The 16,481-nt window shown below is 44.5% G+C and overlaps 1 protein-coding gene across 1 annotated transcript in view; it reads right to left on the minus strand.

The window, feature by feature from the left end:
* Positions 1–16,481, minus strand: part of LOC128697907 (uncharacterized) — a 466,834-nt gene that overhangs the window by 145,171 nt on the left and 305,182 nt on the right. The window lies entirely within an intron of this gene.

The following is a 16,481-nucleotide window of genomic DNA, read 5'->3' on the forward strand; positions in this document are numbered from 1 at the left end:
TCCTCTAGTGAAGATTTTCTAGTTTTTCATTGCTATGAGATTCCACATTAAACAAGATTATCTATAATTTGCTTGCAACAGTTAACACAACTGTAGATATATATCCAGATGTACTGACTTGTTAGGCCCATTTTTGGGCCTAGTTCCTAGGCCTTGTGTATTCCAGTACTGTGTTAATATTGGTAGAATTACCGACTATGTAAAGTAAAAGGACACAAATACAACTAATGTGACATTTTATTGTGGCAACGTTTCTCTTGATAAAGCTCCTGGAGAGCGAAACGTTGTCACCATAAAATGTCACATTAGTTGCACTTGTGCCCTTGTACTTAACATATAACAGTACTAATGACTCACGAAATCGTAATGACACGATTGCAAACAAACCATACTACGGGTAGGGTTTGAACCCGCGATCAACCCCCACCCGTGGTATGGTTTATATCCCAGTACTACTACAAAACCTTCCATACCACGGATATGAGATGCACAATAAACTAGCCACTACGGTGGCAAAATTTATTTTGGATCCCTTTCGTTGTCAGATTGTATTTTATTCATTGTTTTCCATGTGGTTATCTGGTGGTTTTCACCATTACCGACGAACACCAACAGAAGAACCGGTCAGAGATCGGGACGTAATTACCAGACGAAGGAAGAGAAATACAATCAGAACGAATGAAAGTCGTAGGAATTACAACAAAATTGAGACTATTAGGCATTTTAATCACCAGAAACGTCAATACAAACTTAACTCGGAAGTTGAAACTTACCTGTACATGTCTGGTTTAAAGTGCAGCAGCCACCTGGCTAAGTAATCCAGGAGGCTGTGAGAGTTCTTTCACTCTCCCTCAGTCTGCAGTGTTCTTGTTCTTGTTTGTCATAGCCATTAACCATAATTATGAACTGACAATAATAGTTTCAAGTTATTTAACTAAATCTGGTTATTTTAACTAGGTATGATAATGTGCTGACTTCTCCATGATGTTATTGCTTAATATTATCCTTATTTTTGGTATTGTATATATATTTTTTTCAAGCGTGAGCGCTGACTGATCTACCTCGTCAGTGTGTACAGTAAATACCACAAGTAGTTGTGTAGATAAATGGTTCCGAGAGTCGACTAGTCGATAAATTAGACATATTTGCAACACTGTGGTATCTTTATTGAGGAAACGTTTCGCCACACAGTGGCTTCATCAGTCCAATACAGAGAAGAATTGTGAAGAACAGGAGTTTGAGGTAATTAGTCCATTAATTTTAAAAAGACTGATGGACTGATTATATCGACTCCAGGCTGAGGGACTGATTATGTCGACTCCAGGCTGAGGGACTGATTATGTCAACTCCAGGCTGAGGGACTGATTATATCGACTCCAGGCTGAGGGACTGGTTATATCGACTCCAGGCTGAGGGACTGATTATATCGACTCCAGGCTGAGGGACTGATTATATCGACTCCAGGCTGAGGGACTTATTATATCGACTCCAGGCTGAGGGACTTACTATATCGACTCCAGGCTGAGGGACTGATTATATCGACTCCAGGCTGAGGGACTGATTATATCGACTCCAGGCTGAGGGACTGATTATATCGACTCCAGGCTGAGGGACTGATTATATCGACTCCAGGCTGAGGGACTGATTATATCGACTCCAGGCTGAGAGACTGATTATGTCGACTCCAGGCTGAGGAATGATTATGTCGACTCCAGGCTGAGGGACTGATTATGTCGACTCCAGGCTGAGGGACTGATTATATCGACTCCAGGCTGAGGGACTGATTATGTCGACTCCAGGCTGAGGGACTGATTATGTCGACTCCAGGCTGAGGGACTGATTATGTCGACTCCAGGCTGAGGGACTGATTATATCGACTCCAGGCTGAGGGACTGATTATATCGACTCCAGGCTGAGGGACTGATTATATCGACTCCAGGCTGAGGGACTGATTATATCGACTCCAGGCTGAGGGACTGGTTATATCGACTCCAGGCTGAGGGACTGATTATATCGACTCCAGGCTGAGGGACTGATTATGTCGACTCCAGGCTGAGGGACTGATTATGTCGACTCCAGGCTGAGGGACTGATTATGTCGACTCCAGGCTGAGGGACTGATTATGTCGACTCCAGGCTGAGGGACTGATTATGTCGACTCCAGGCTGAGGGACTGATTATATCGACTCCAGGCTGAGGGACTGATTATATTGACTCCAGGCTGAGGGACTGATTATATCGACTCCAGGCTGAGGGACTGATTATATCGACTCCAGGCTGAGGGACTGATTATGTCGACTCCAGGCTGAGGGACTGATTATGTCGACTCCAGGCTGAGGGACTGATTATATCGACTCCAGGCTGAGGGACTGATTATGTCGACTCCAGGCTGAGGGACTGATTATGTCAACTCCAGGCTGAGGGACTGATTATGTCAACTCCAGGCTGAGGGACTGATTATGTCGACTCCAGGCTGAGGGACTGATTATGTCGACTCCAGGCTGAGGGACTGATTATGTCGACTCCAGGCTGAGGGACTGATTATGTCAACTCCAGGCTGAGGGACTGATTATGTCGACTCCAGGCTGAGGGACTGATTATGTCGACTCCAGGCTGAGGGACTGATTATGTCGACTCCAGGCTGAGGGACTGATTATGTCGACTCCAGGCTGAGGGACTGATTATGTCGACTCCAGGCTGAGGGACTGATTATGTCGACTCCAGGCTGAGGGACTGATTATGTCGACTCCAGGCTGAGGGACTGATTATGTCGACTCCAGGCTGAGGGACTGATTATGTCGACTCCAGGCTGAGGGACTGATTATGTCGACTCCAGGCTGAGGGACTGATTATGTCGAGTCCAGACTGAGGGACTGATTATGTCGACTCCAGGCTGAGGGACTGATTATGTCGACTCCAGGCTGAGGGACTGATTATGTCGACTCCAGGCTGAGGGACTGATTATGTCGACTCCAGGCTGAGGGACTGATTATGTCGACTCCAGGCTGAGGGACTGATTATGTCGACTCCAGGCTGAGGGACTGATTATGTCGACTCCAGGCTGAGGGACTGATTATGTCGACTCCAGGCTGAGGGACTGATTATGTCGACTCCAGGCTGAGGGACTGATTATGTCGACTCCAGGCTGAGGGACTGATTATGTCGACTCCAGGCTGAGGGACTGATTATGTCGACTCCAGGCTGAGGGACTGATTATGTCGACTCCAGGCTGAGGGACTGATTATGTCGACTCCAGGCTGAGGGACTGATTATGTCGACTCCAGGCTGAGGGACTGATTATGTCGACTCCAGGCTGAGGGACTGATTATGTCGACTCCAGGCTGAGGGACTGATTATGTCGACTCCAGGCTGAGGGACTGATTATATCGACTCCAGGCTGAGGGACTGATTATATCGACTCCAGGCTGAGGGACTGATTATATCGACTCCAGGCTGAGGGACTGATTATATCGACTCCAGGCTGAGGGACTTATTATATCGACTCCAGGCTGAGGGACTTATTATATCGACTCCAGGCTGAGGGACTGATTATATCGACTCCAGGCTGAAGGACTGATTATATCGACTCCAGGCTGAGAGACTGATTATATCGACTCCAGGCTGAGGGACTGATTATATCGACTCCAGGCTGAGGGACTGATTATATCGACTCCAGGCTGAGGGACTGATTATGTCGACTCCAGGCTGAGGGACTGATTATGTCGACTCCAGGCTGAGGGACTGATTATATCGACTCCAGGCTGAGGGACTAATTATGTCGACTCCAGGCTGAGGGACTGATATCGACGGCAGGCTGAGGGACTGATTATGTCGACTCCAGGCTGAGGGACTGATTATATCGACTCCAGGCTGAGGGACTGATTATATCGACTCCAGGCTGAGGGACCAATTACCTCAAACTACTCCCAACTTTCACCACTCTTCTTTGTATTGGACTGATGAAGCCAGTGTGTGGGGAGAGAGAGAGAGAGAGACAGAGACAGAGATTGGAACCAGGAATATAGGGGGTAGCCACAAACCTTCCACGCCTCCAGAATATATCGTTTACCGCACGTTTAAGCACCGTCATCGGAAACCAGTCGCAGATCTCTGAAAACTTGTGTGTAAAACGGGAGTAAATATTGAATTTATGTAAATGTGTGTGTGTGTGTGTGTGTGTGTGTGTGTGTGTGTGTGTGTGTGTGTGTGTGTGAGAGTATAGCGGGAGTTGTGAGGACACCATCACTCTGGGTGATGGGAAGTATTGTAGGGTGTGGTAGTGACAGACGGTGAGGGGGTATTCCATAATGAGGTATCCTCTGACAGACGGTGCGGGCTGCCACATAATTAGGTATCCCTGGAAGGGAATATCCATCGCAAGCATCGAGTTTTTCCTTCATTTTCTCCTACGTTTTCGTGCTGTAACTTGAACGCTTTTTCTGGTCGGCTTCAAACTTTAGACACTAGTATAACCCTCGTAAAGGAAGGTTGACATTAATATTGAAGTCTGTAGGTGTTAATCTTATATTTTATTAAAAAAAAAAAGCGAAAATTTGTGTGTGCAAAAATTTCGCAAAAAAAAATCATTCTGAACCTAACGAAAAAAATTTATTTTATTGTTTATTAAATTACTGTAAATTTATCTAAAAAAATATTTGGTTGGATTAGGCTAAATTAAATTGCGCTTGTTATAATAAGGTCAGGTAAGTTTTCTAAGGTTCTTTTGGTACAAAATTATAAAATGAAAAAAATATATATTTAAACGTATAGGAGAAAATTTTAGAAAGGACTTAATTTTAAACAAGTTCATGCTAATTGACCAGTTTTACTTATTCGGCACCACACACAAACACATACGTACACACACACACACACAAACACATACGTACACACACACACACAAACACATACGTACACACACACAAACACACACACACACACACACATACATATATACACACACACACACACACACACACACACACACACACACACACACACACACATACGTACACACACACACACATACGTACACACACACACACATACGTACACACACAGACACATACGTACACACACACACACACATACGTACACACACACACACACACACACACACACACACATAGGTACACACACACACACACATACTTACACACACACATACGTACACACACACACACACACACACACACACACACACACACACACGCATATATACATACGTACACACACCCACACACACACACACAAACACATACGTACACACACACACACACACACATACGCATATATACATACGTACACACCCATACACACACACAAACACATACGTACACACACACACACATATACACATACGTACACACACCCACACACACATACACATACGTACACACACACACATACGTACACACACATACATACGTACACACATACGTACACATACACACACACACACACCACAACATAACTCAGTTATATTGTGTAAGCCGTTGTTCTGGCTGAAGTTGAGTGAAGAGTGAGTGTGTACTCGTCTATTTGTGGTTGCAGGGGTCGATTCATAGCTCCTGGCCCCGCCTCTTCATTGATTGCTACTAGCTTCTCTCTCCCTGCTCCATGAGCTTTATCATACCTCGTCTTAAAGCTATGTATGGCTCCTTCCTCCACTACGTCACTTTCTAGGCTATTCCACTGACTGACGACTATGACTGAAGAAATACTTCCTAACATCACTGTGACTCATCTGCGTGTTCAACTTCCAATTGTGGCCCCTTGTTTCTGTGTCCCCTCCCTGGAACATCCTGTCTCTGTCCACCTTGTATTTTGTATGTTGTTATCATGTCTCCCCTAACCCTCCTGTCCTCCACTGTCGTCAGGCCCATTTCCCTGAACCTTTCTTCGTATGACATTCCCCTCAGCTTTGGAACTAACCTTGTCGCAAACCTTTACACTTTCTCTAATTTCCTGACGTGCTTGATCAAGTGTGGGTTCCAAACAGGTGCTGCGTACATGGGCCTGACGTACAAGGTGCACAGTGTCTTGAACGATTCCTTACTAAGGTATCGGAACACTATTCTCAGGTTTGCCAGGCGCCCATATGCTGCAGCAGTTATCTGGTTGATGTGTGCTTCCGGAGACGTGTTCGGTGTTATACTCACGCCAAGATCTTTCTCCTTGAGCGAAGTTTGCAGTCTTTGGCCACCAAGCCTATACTCTGTTTGCGGTCTTCTTTGCCCTTCCCCGATCTTCATGACTTTGCATTTGGCGGGGTTAAATTCAAGAAGCCAGTTGCTGGACCAGGTGTCCAGCCTGTCCAGGTCTCTTTGGAGTCCTACCTGATCCTCATCTGATTTAATTCTCCCCATTATCTTCACATCAGCGAACAGGGTCAATTCTGAGTCTAACCCTTCCATCATGTCGTTCACATATACCAGAAATAGTACTGGTCCTAGGACCGACCCCTGTGGGACCACGCTCGTCACAGGTGCCCACTATGATACCTCATCACGTACCATGACTCGTGGTTGCCTCCCTGTCAGGTATTCTCTGATCCACTGCAGTGCCCTTCCTGTTATGTGTCTGATCCTCTAGCTTCTGCACCAATCTCCTGTGAGGAACTGTGTCGAAGGCCTTCTTGCAGTCCAAGAAGATGCAATCAACCCACCCCTCTCTCTCGTGTCTTCTGTTACTTAATCATAAAACTCCAGTATGTGACACAGGATTTGCCTTCCATAAAACCGTGCTGGTTGGTGTTTATACTCTTGTTCCGCTCCAGGTGTTCCACCACTCTCTTCCTGATAATCTTCTCCATTACTTTGCATACTATGCACATCAGTGACACTGGTCTATAGTCTCATTTTTTAAATATGGGTACTACATTTGCCGTCTTCCATACCTCAGGTAGTTGCCCAGTTTCAAGGGATGTATTGAAGATTATGATTAGTGGCACACACAGCATTTCTGCTCCCTCTCTAAGGACCCACGGGGAGATGTCTGGTCCCATCGCCTTTGAGGTATCGAGGTCCCTTAGCAGCTATATATATATATATATATATATATATATATATATATATATATATATATATATATATATATATATATATATATATATATATATGAAAATAATCACTGTGGATTCATGAGTAATGTTTGGAAATAACAGGAAAAAGTGGAAAGATCAGTCATAGATACTGTGGCAGAGGCTTTAGGAATTGTGAAAAATAGAGAGAAAATGGCAGAGAGGATTTGTGGCACTGATAGCACCAGAGGGAGACTCCACCGTGATCGTAACATAACGTTTGTGACACTGATCGTAACGTAACGTTGCAGTGACTGAACGTAACGTAACACTTCAGTAACACAGTGTGACCTTAAAATAACACTTAACATATAACAACACTGAATTAACGTATTTTTGCTTACAACATGGGCTGTTTCCCAGCAATGTGACCCAAAGAACGAAACACAATAATCATTCATTCAATAGCTATCTCACCAGAATGTGTGTGTGTGTGTGTGTGTGTGTGTGTGTGTGTGTGTGTGTGTGGGCGGGCTGTATACCCACCTAGTAGTCACTTAGTTGCGGTTGCAGGGGTCATCACAGCTCCTGGCCCCGAGTCACAGCTCCAGTGTGCCTGCGTGTGCGTGCGCACTCATCACAGTTCACATGGCCCCGCGTATCCAATCATTTGCATATTACGCAAGTCTAAAATAAATTTGTGTTCCATGCAAGAGTCTATATGTCACCTACGATTTTGCAGAAAAATGTATATAGCTCTTCTACACGGATGTATCACTACAATACCTTAGAATGTAGTTAACTTTCTAACTTCAGAGTATCGTCAAATATAAATATTTTTGAAGTCTTACAAATTTGGCCAAATTTTCACCCTGAAAATATAGTTTAGAGTTGATGTTATAAAGGTTGGGATAATTTGTTTAAACACATCACCCATAAATAAGAGACAGGAGCTTACGACGACTTTTCGACCCGCTTGGACCATTTATTATTTATGTGTTGTTCCAATCACGCTATTGTGCCTTTTCGTTCCTTATATTTTGTTCGTACACACCATAACCACCAATTTTCTGACTTAAGCACATAGATACTCGCAAAAAAATATAAAAAAAAACACATACTTCAAAGTCCGATTCTCATTTACATTTCTTAGTGAGGAACATTTCTCAGCATCATTGAGAATTACTAAATTATCTCAGTTTTTTTTTTTTTGTCTTTTATCATGTGTGAAAACAGAGTATATTTGAATTAGGCTGAGCACTCAGTTTTGAAGTATCCTACTGATGGTGTTTCCAGTCTGCCAGAGCAAAGACTTGGTCACTGTCTTTAATTAAATGTATGTTGAGTCTGTGACAGCTTGTGCACAACTGATACCAGAGGTATTGAGGCGAACTGGGAAGGAGAGAGAGAGAGAGAGAGAGAGAGAGAGAGAGAGAGAGAGAGAGAGAGAGAGAGGAAGGAATGAAAGCATGGAAGAGGGAGGGAAGAACCATTAAAAATATGTGAATTACATATTCCACCTCTCCCTACCATCCCTCTTCCCTCTCTATCATTCTCTCTCTCTCTCTCTCTCTCTCTCTCTCTCTCTCTGTCTCTCTCTGTCTCTCTCTGTCTCTCTCTCTCTCTCTCTCTCTCTCTCTCTCTCTCTCTCTCTCTCTCTCTCTCTCTCTCTCTCTCTCTCTCTCTCTCTCTCTCTCTCTCTCTCTCTCTCTCTCTCTCTCTCTCTCTCTCTCTCTCTCTCTCTCTCTCTCTCTCTCTCTCTCTCTCTCTCTCTCTAACACCCCTCTCAGATTAGATAGTGTGTGTGTGTCTGTGTCAGAGTGCACTATTCACTTACCATCTTCACGTTTTCACTCCCTCCAATTCTCCCTTTACAGTTTGCATTACCCCCCGCCCCTCCTTCCTCCCGTCACTGTTTCCATACCTCCCTCCCTGCACGTCTCTTCCTATAATTAGTTTCGTTAACCATCTTGGGAGACGTATATCTATAACCATTACACAGTCGCTGTGTAGTCTCACTGTACGACTCTCATTCAGCCTCTGTCTGCCTTAGTCTATCGTTGTCTGCTTATGTCTTAAGCCAATTTTTATGTGTCTGTATGTCTAAATTTGGCTCTATCTCTGTCTTTAACTGCTTGTCTGTCTATCACTGTCTTCGTGGGTATTTCTCTGCATCTCTCACTGTATTTCTCATTGTATCTGTCATATGTCGTTGTATACAAGTATCTGTATGAATAAACAAAGATGGAAGGGGACTCGAACCGTGGTCCCGGGATTGACAGGTCCAGTGGTTTACATGTTTCTGTCATCTGTACCTGTCATTCCCTGTCTATTCTCTTCTAAGTGTTATTCACCCCCATGCTAATGGAGCTAATTATCTTTATCTAGTTTCAGTCTCTCTCTCTCTCTCTCTCTCTCTCTCTCTCTCTCTCTCTCTCTCTCTCTCTCTCTCTCTCTCTCTCTCTCTCTCTCTCTCTCTCTCCCCTGTCCCTCCCTCCCCTCCAACACTTCCTTCCCCTCACATCTTCTACCTTTCACACACAGTCCCCTCACACTATACCTCCAACACTTTCTCACACTTCCTCCCACCTTTCCTCACACTCTTCCTTAACCACTCTCACTCTTACACTCTTCCTCTCTTCCTCATTTCATTTACGCACTCTTCTCACACTTCACCTCTTCATTTCTCACTTCCTCACTTCCTCACGCACACTTCCTCACGCACTCTTCCTCACACTTCCTCACGCACTCTTCCTCACACTTCCTCACGCACTCCTCACACTTCCGCACTCTTCCTCACACTTTGTCTTCCTCATGCACTCTTCCTCACACTTCGTCTTCCTCCCGCACTCTTCCTCACACTTCCTCACGCACTCTTCCTCACACTTCCTCACGCACTCTTCCTCACACTTCCTCACGCACTCTTCCTCACACTTCCTCACGCACTCTTGAAAGAAAAACTATATAACTTTTAAGTCCCTGGAGTAAAAATTCTTGATAAAATATTATTGAGAATTTTTCTCAGAAATATTCAAAGCTGACCTTAGTGCCTGGCCACCCTGGCCTCCCTGGCCACCCTGGCCTCCCTGCCCACTCTAGTGATAGACTCCAGTGTCTGGCCACTCTAGGATATTTCTCTCTCTCTCTCTCTCTCTCTCTCTCTCTCTCTTTCTCTCCTGTTGAAAATATGACCATAGTTTTAAACTCTTAAAATATATCGTTAGAACTGGAATACTGAGAGAGAGAGAGAGAGAGAGAGAGAGAGAAACATTTGTTCCCTCTATCATAAGTGAAACTAACAAATTGCACTATAAACAGTTTGTGTGAGAAGTGTCGTTCATTAGTCTTGAGTACTTGCCAGAAATCACTAACTAGATCCCACTGTCAATTACCTTCATCTAATTACCTGAAGTCGTCAGGAAATGAGATTAGATTTAGATTTTGCCACCGAAGTGGCTAGTTTATTGTGCACCACATATCCATCCTGCGGACGGTAGTGCCAGAGCATATGGATACACAAAAGACCCAGGAACTAGGACCCAATGAAAATGAGAGACTATTAGAAGAGTGTAAGTGTGAGGGCGTAACGGTGAGTGTGCGAGAGTGTAAGTTCGTGTACATGTACACGAAAGTGCAATTATCATGCATAGTAACATAGGTGTAAATTATCTAGTGTGGGGGGAGTGTGGGGAGTGGGGTGTGGTGCATTGAGGTGTATGGGGTGAGGTGGGGTGAGGTGGGGTAGAGTGTGGGGGAGGTGGGGGTGAGTGGGGGTGAGGTGGGGGAGAGGGGGTGGGGAGAGTGAGGGTGAGGTGAGGAGGTAGAGGGGTGAGAGTGAGGTGGGGGTGAGTGCAGGGAGGTGGGGGTGGGGATGAGGGGTGAGTGGGGTGAGTGAGGGTGAGGGGTGGAAGGGGGTGAGGGGGTGAGGGGTGAGGGTGAGGTGGGGCTGAGGTGTGAGATGAGGTGGGGTGAGGTGGGGGAGAGGTGGAGATGGGGTGGGGTAGAGTGAGGGTGAGGTGGGGTAGAGTGAGGGTGAGTGAGGGTGAGGTGGGGTAGAGGAGGGTAGTGGGGTGAGGTGAGGTGAGGTGGGGGTGAGGTGAGGGTGAGTGCGGGGTGAGTGGGGGAGGGGTGGAGGTGGGGTGAGGGGTGAGGAGGTGGGGAGGTAGAGGGGTGAGTGGGGTGGGGGAGGTGAGGTGGGGGTGAGTGGGGTGAGGCGGGGTGAGTGAGGGTGAGTGAGGGTGAGGCAAGGTGAGGTGGGGGTGAGGAGTGCGAGGGTGAGGGTGAGGGGTGAGGGGTGACGAAGGTGAGTGGGGTGAGGTGGGGTGAGTGCGAGGGTGAGTGCGAAGGTGAGTGCGGGGGTGAGTGCGGGGGTGAGTGCGAGGGTGAGTGCGAGGGTGAGTGCGAGGGTGAGTGCGGGCAATAGGAACATTATAATCCAACTTTGTAAGTTGACAAATATGAGTGTGCTAGAAGACACTGCTAGAAGACACTGCTAGAAGACACTGCTAGAAGACACTGCTAGAAGACACTGCTAGAAGACAGTGCTAGAAGACAGTGCTAGAAGACAGTGCTAGAAGACACTGCTAGAAGACAGTGCTAGAAGACACTGCTAGAAGACAGTGCTAGAAGACAGTGCTAGAAGACAGTGCTAGAAGACAGTGCTAGAAGACACTGCTAGAAGACAGTGCTAGAAGACACTGCTAGAAGACACTGCTAGAAGACACTGCTAGAAGACACTGCTAGAAGACACTGCTAGAAGACACTGCTAGAAGACAGTGCTAGAAGCCAGTGCTAGAAGCCAGTGCTAGAAGACACTGCTAGAAGACACTGCTAGAAGACACTGCTAGAAGACACTGCTAGAAGACAGTGCTAGAAGACACTGCTAGAAGACAGTGCTAGAAGACAGTGCTAGAATACACTGCTAGAAGACAGTGCTAGAATACACTGCTAGAAGACAGTGCTAGAAGACAGTGCTAGAGTACTCACAGCCTAGACAGCGCTAGAGTACTCACAACCTAGACAGTGCTACAGCACTCACAGCCTGGGGTATCAACCTCTAATATTTACATTCTTCCGACCCTTTTCTTTGTTTATTTAAATTTGTGACCTTATATTAACATTTATGTTAATATAAGGTCACAAATTTACACTTATGTTAATTTTAGTGACCTTATATATTCTAGTGACCTTGCATATTCTAGTGAACTATATATATTCTAGTGACCTTAGTGACCTTATTCCTGTAACCTTAGGTAAATTTAAACACCCAAGTAACACGTGTTATACAGGTTTGATTCCAGTCCAACTCTTCTGCTTGGAATATCTGCCTTACCAGTCTGTGAAGCTAAGTACTAATTGTTTGTTTTCTCGCTTAATGCAGTAGAGATATATGCGAAGACTGTAGATCAGGTAATCGGTCCCTCAGTGTTATATAACTACACAGACGTCAGAGGAAGATAAGGTAATCAGTCCCTATGCAACCTGAATAGCCCTAATTAAGTCGATAGACTTCAAACCCCCCTCATTAAAAAATATACCAGTATCCTCTTGGAACAGAAGTACGCCAGGAGTTATTTCAGGGAATAAGTCAAGTACACATGGAAGACCTAACACACATTCCTTCGTTTGTGGTAGATATTGTCTGGATTCTCACCTCATGATTGCAAACTGTGTATATAGGAATCACAGCTTTTAGCCAAGTGTGTGTGTGTGTGTGTGTGTGTGTGTGTGTGTGTGTGTGTGATGGGGGGGGCTCCTTGACCCTCAGTTAAAGCTAGCAGCTGAGAGGTGCTTGGTCCAGGCTTGGTCATACAGCTTTAACCAACACAGGAATTTACCACCCCTTCCTACTGCCGCCACCACTGCTGCCATCATCACTCCCCACACAGCTACCAAAACCTCTCTTCCTATTACATCTACCACCACAGTCAGCGCCACTAACACCAAACAACCCCACCAGCACCTCTATCACCATACACTACAATGCCCCTCTACAACAGCCACTACAACCTCCACGAACCGCCACGCCCTGCAAACTACCACATAACCTTACATTAACCACCCTCCACAGCACGCCAGTATCGTCGCAACCCTACCAGTCACCATCACCACTAATAACTACTAAGTTAGTCATCCTCGCAAGCATTACCACCAGTGACACCAAGAGATATTTACTGTCTGATTGATGGATCAAAGTACTTAAACACTTATCAGTGCGTCATCAGGAGCTGTACAAGGGTAGCAACGGGAGAAATAGGGTAAGTTTTGTCAGAGTATAAGGTGTGTGTATATATATATATATATATATATATATATATATATATATATATATATATATATATATATATATATATATATATATATATATATATATATATATATATATTATACTTTATATATACATTTATGCCTTTAAGTATACGCATGCATTGTTTACTTAATAGAAAATAGCGTGAAGTTAGAGTAGCAAAGCAAATCTATATTCAGTATATTCTAGCAGAGTCGGGTCGCTAAATTCATTTTAATTAATAAAAATGAGTATCTTAATTCACAATTATATCCATCTATCAATCTATAAGAAAAAAACAACAACGGGAACCAATCAAAGTTCGCACAAAACTTTTAGGCTTGTCTGGCAGGAGTGGCCTTATAAAAAAAACTAAAAAGGCTGGAGATACACGCAGTGCTCGTTACTGGAACACTAATATCTTCCATCAGTCCCATAACAAATACTGAAAAATCATTCGGTTTCCAGGTAAATCCCACCATATCACCTCCTCCCCTCCCCTCTCCCCTCCCCTCTCCCCTCCCCTCCCCTCCCCTCCCCTCCCCTTGCTGACAACGGGCACCATGTTTTAATTTAAACTGCATGCTTTTTTAGAGGGGGAGGGGTGGAAAAGCAGTTATATATATATATATATATATATATATATATATATATATATATATATATATATATATATATATATATATATATATATATATATATATATTTATTTTTTTTTTTTTATTATCACACCGGCCGATTCCCACCAAGGCAGGGTGGCCCGAAAAAGAAAAACTTTCACCATCATTCACTCCATCACTGTCTTGCCAGAAGGGTGCTTTACACTACAGTTTTTAAACTGCAACATTAACACCCCTCCTTCAGAGTGCAGGCACTGTACTTCCCATCTCCAGGACTCAAGTCCGGCCTGCCGGTTTCCCTGAATCCCTTCATAAATGTTACTTTGCTCACACTCCAACAGCACGTCAAGTATTAAAAACCATTTGTCTCCATTCACTCCTATCAAACACGCTCAAGCATGCCTGCTGGAAGTCCAAGCCCCTCGCACACAAAACCTCCTTTACCCCCCTCCCTCCAACCCTTCCTAGGCCGACCCCTACCCCGCCTTCCTTCCACTACAGACTGATACACTCTTGAAGTCATTCTGTTTCGCTCCATTCTCTCTACATGTCCGAACCACCTCAACAACCCTTCCTCAGCCCTCTGGACAACAGTTTTGGTAATCCCGCACCTCCTCCTAACTTCCAAACTACGAATTCTCTGCATTATATTCACACCACACATTGCCCTCAGACATGACATCTCCACTGCCTCCAGCCTTCTCCTCGCTGCAACATTCATCACCCACGCTTCACACCCATATAAGAGCGTTGGTAAAACTATACTCTCATACATTCCCCTCTTTGCCTCCAAGGACTTTCTTAACTTGTTAATCTCACTCCAAAACTTTTTCTTATTTTCAACAAAATTTGTTGATAACATCTCACCCACTCTCTCATTTGCTCTCTTTTTACATTGCTTCACCACTCTCTTAACCTCTCTCTTTTTCTCCATATACTCTTCCCTCCTTGCATCACTTCTACTTTGTAAAAACTTCTCATATGCTAACTTTTTCTCCCTTACTACTCTCTTTACATCATCATTCCACCAATCGCTCCTCTTCCCTCCTGCACCCACTTTCCTGTAACCACAAACTTCTGCTGAACACTCTAACACTACATTTTTAAACCTACCCCATACCTCTTCGACCCTATTGCCTATGCTCTCATTAGCCCATCTATCCTCCAATAGCTGTTTATATCTTACCCTAACTGCCTCCTCTTTTAGTTTATAAACCTTCACCTCTCTCTTCCCTAATGCTTCTATTCTCCTTGTATCCCATCTACCTTTTACTCTCAGTGTAGCTACAACTAGAAAGTGATCTGATATATCTGTGGCCCCTCTATAAACATGTACATCCTGAAGTCTACTCAACAGTCTTTTATCTACCAATACATAATCCAACAAACTACTGTCATTTCGCCCTACATCATATCGTGTATACTTATTTATCCTCTTTTTCTTAAAATATGTATTACCTATAACTAAACCCCTTTCTATACAAAGTTCAATCAAAGGGCTCCCATTATCATTTACACCTGGCACCCCAAACTTACCTACCACACCCTCTCTAAAAGTTTCTCCTACTTTAGCATTCAAGTCCCCTACCACAATTACTCTCTCACTTGGTTCAAAGGCTCCTATACATTCACTTAACATCTCCCAAAATCTCTCTCTCTCCTCTGCATTCCTCTCTTCTCCAGGTGCATACACGCTTATTATGACCCACTTCTCGCATCCAACCTTTACTTTAATCCACATAATTCTTGAATTTACACATTCATATTCTCTTTTCTCCTTCCATAACTGATCATTTAACATTACTGCTACCCCTTCCTTTGCTCTAACTCTCTCAGATACTCCAGATTTAATCCCATTTATTTCCCCCCACTGAAACTCTCCTACCCCCTTCAGCTTTGTTTCGCTTAGGGCCAGGACATCCAACTTCTTTTCATTCATAACATCAGCAATCATCTGTTTCTTGTCATCCGCACTACATCCACGCACATTTAAGCAACCCAGTTTTATAAAGTTTTTCTTCTTCTCTTTTTTAGTAATTGTATACAGGAGAAGGGGTTACTAGCCCATTGCTCCCGGCATTTATATATATATATATATTTATTATCACACTGGCCGATTCCCACCAAGGCAGGGTGGCCCGAAAAAGAAAAACTTTCACCATCATTCACTCCATCACTGTCTTGCCAGAAGGGTGCTTTACACTACAGTTTTTAAACTGCAACATTAACACCCCTCCTTCAGAGTGCAGGCACTGTACTTCCCATCTCCAGGACTCAAGTCCGGCCTGCCGGTTTCCCTGAACCCCTTCATAAATGTTACTTTGCTTACACTCCAACAGCACGTCAAGTATTAAAAACCATTCGTCTCCATTCACTCCTATCAAACACGCTCACGCATGCCTGCTGGAAGTCCAAGCCCCTCGCACACAAAACCTCCTTTACCCCCTCCCTCCAACCTTTCCTAGGCCGACCCCTACCCCGCCTTCCTTCCACTACAGACTGATACACTCTTGAAGTCATTCTGTTTCGCTCCATTCTCTCTACATGTCCGAACC

Source organism: Cherax quadricarinatus, chromosome 68, assembly GCF_038502225.1.
Source record: "Cherax quadricarinatus isolate ZL_2023a chromosome 68, ASM3850222v1, whole genome shotgun sequence".
In the NCBI taxonomy this organism is placed as follows: Eukaryota; Metazoa; Arthropoda; class Malacostraca; order Decapoda; family Parastacidae; genus Cherax; species Cherax quadricarinatus.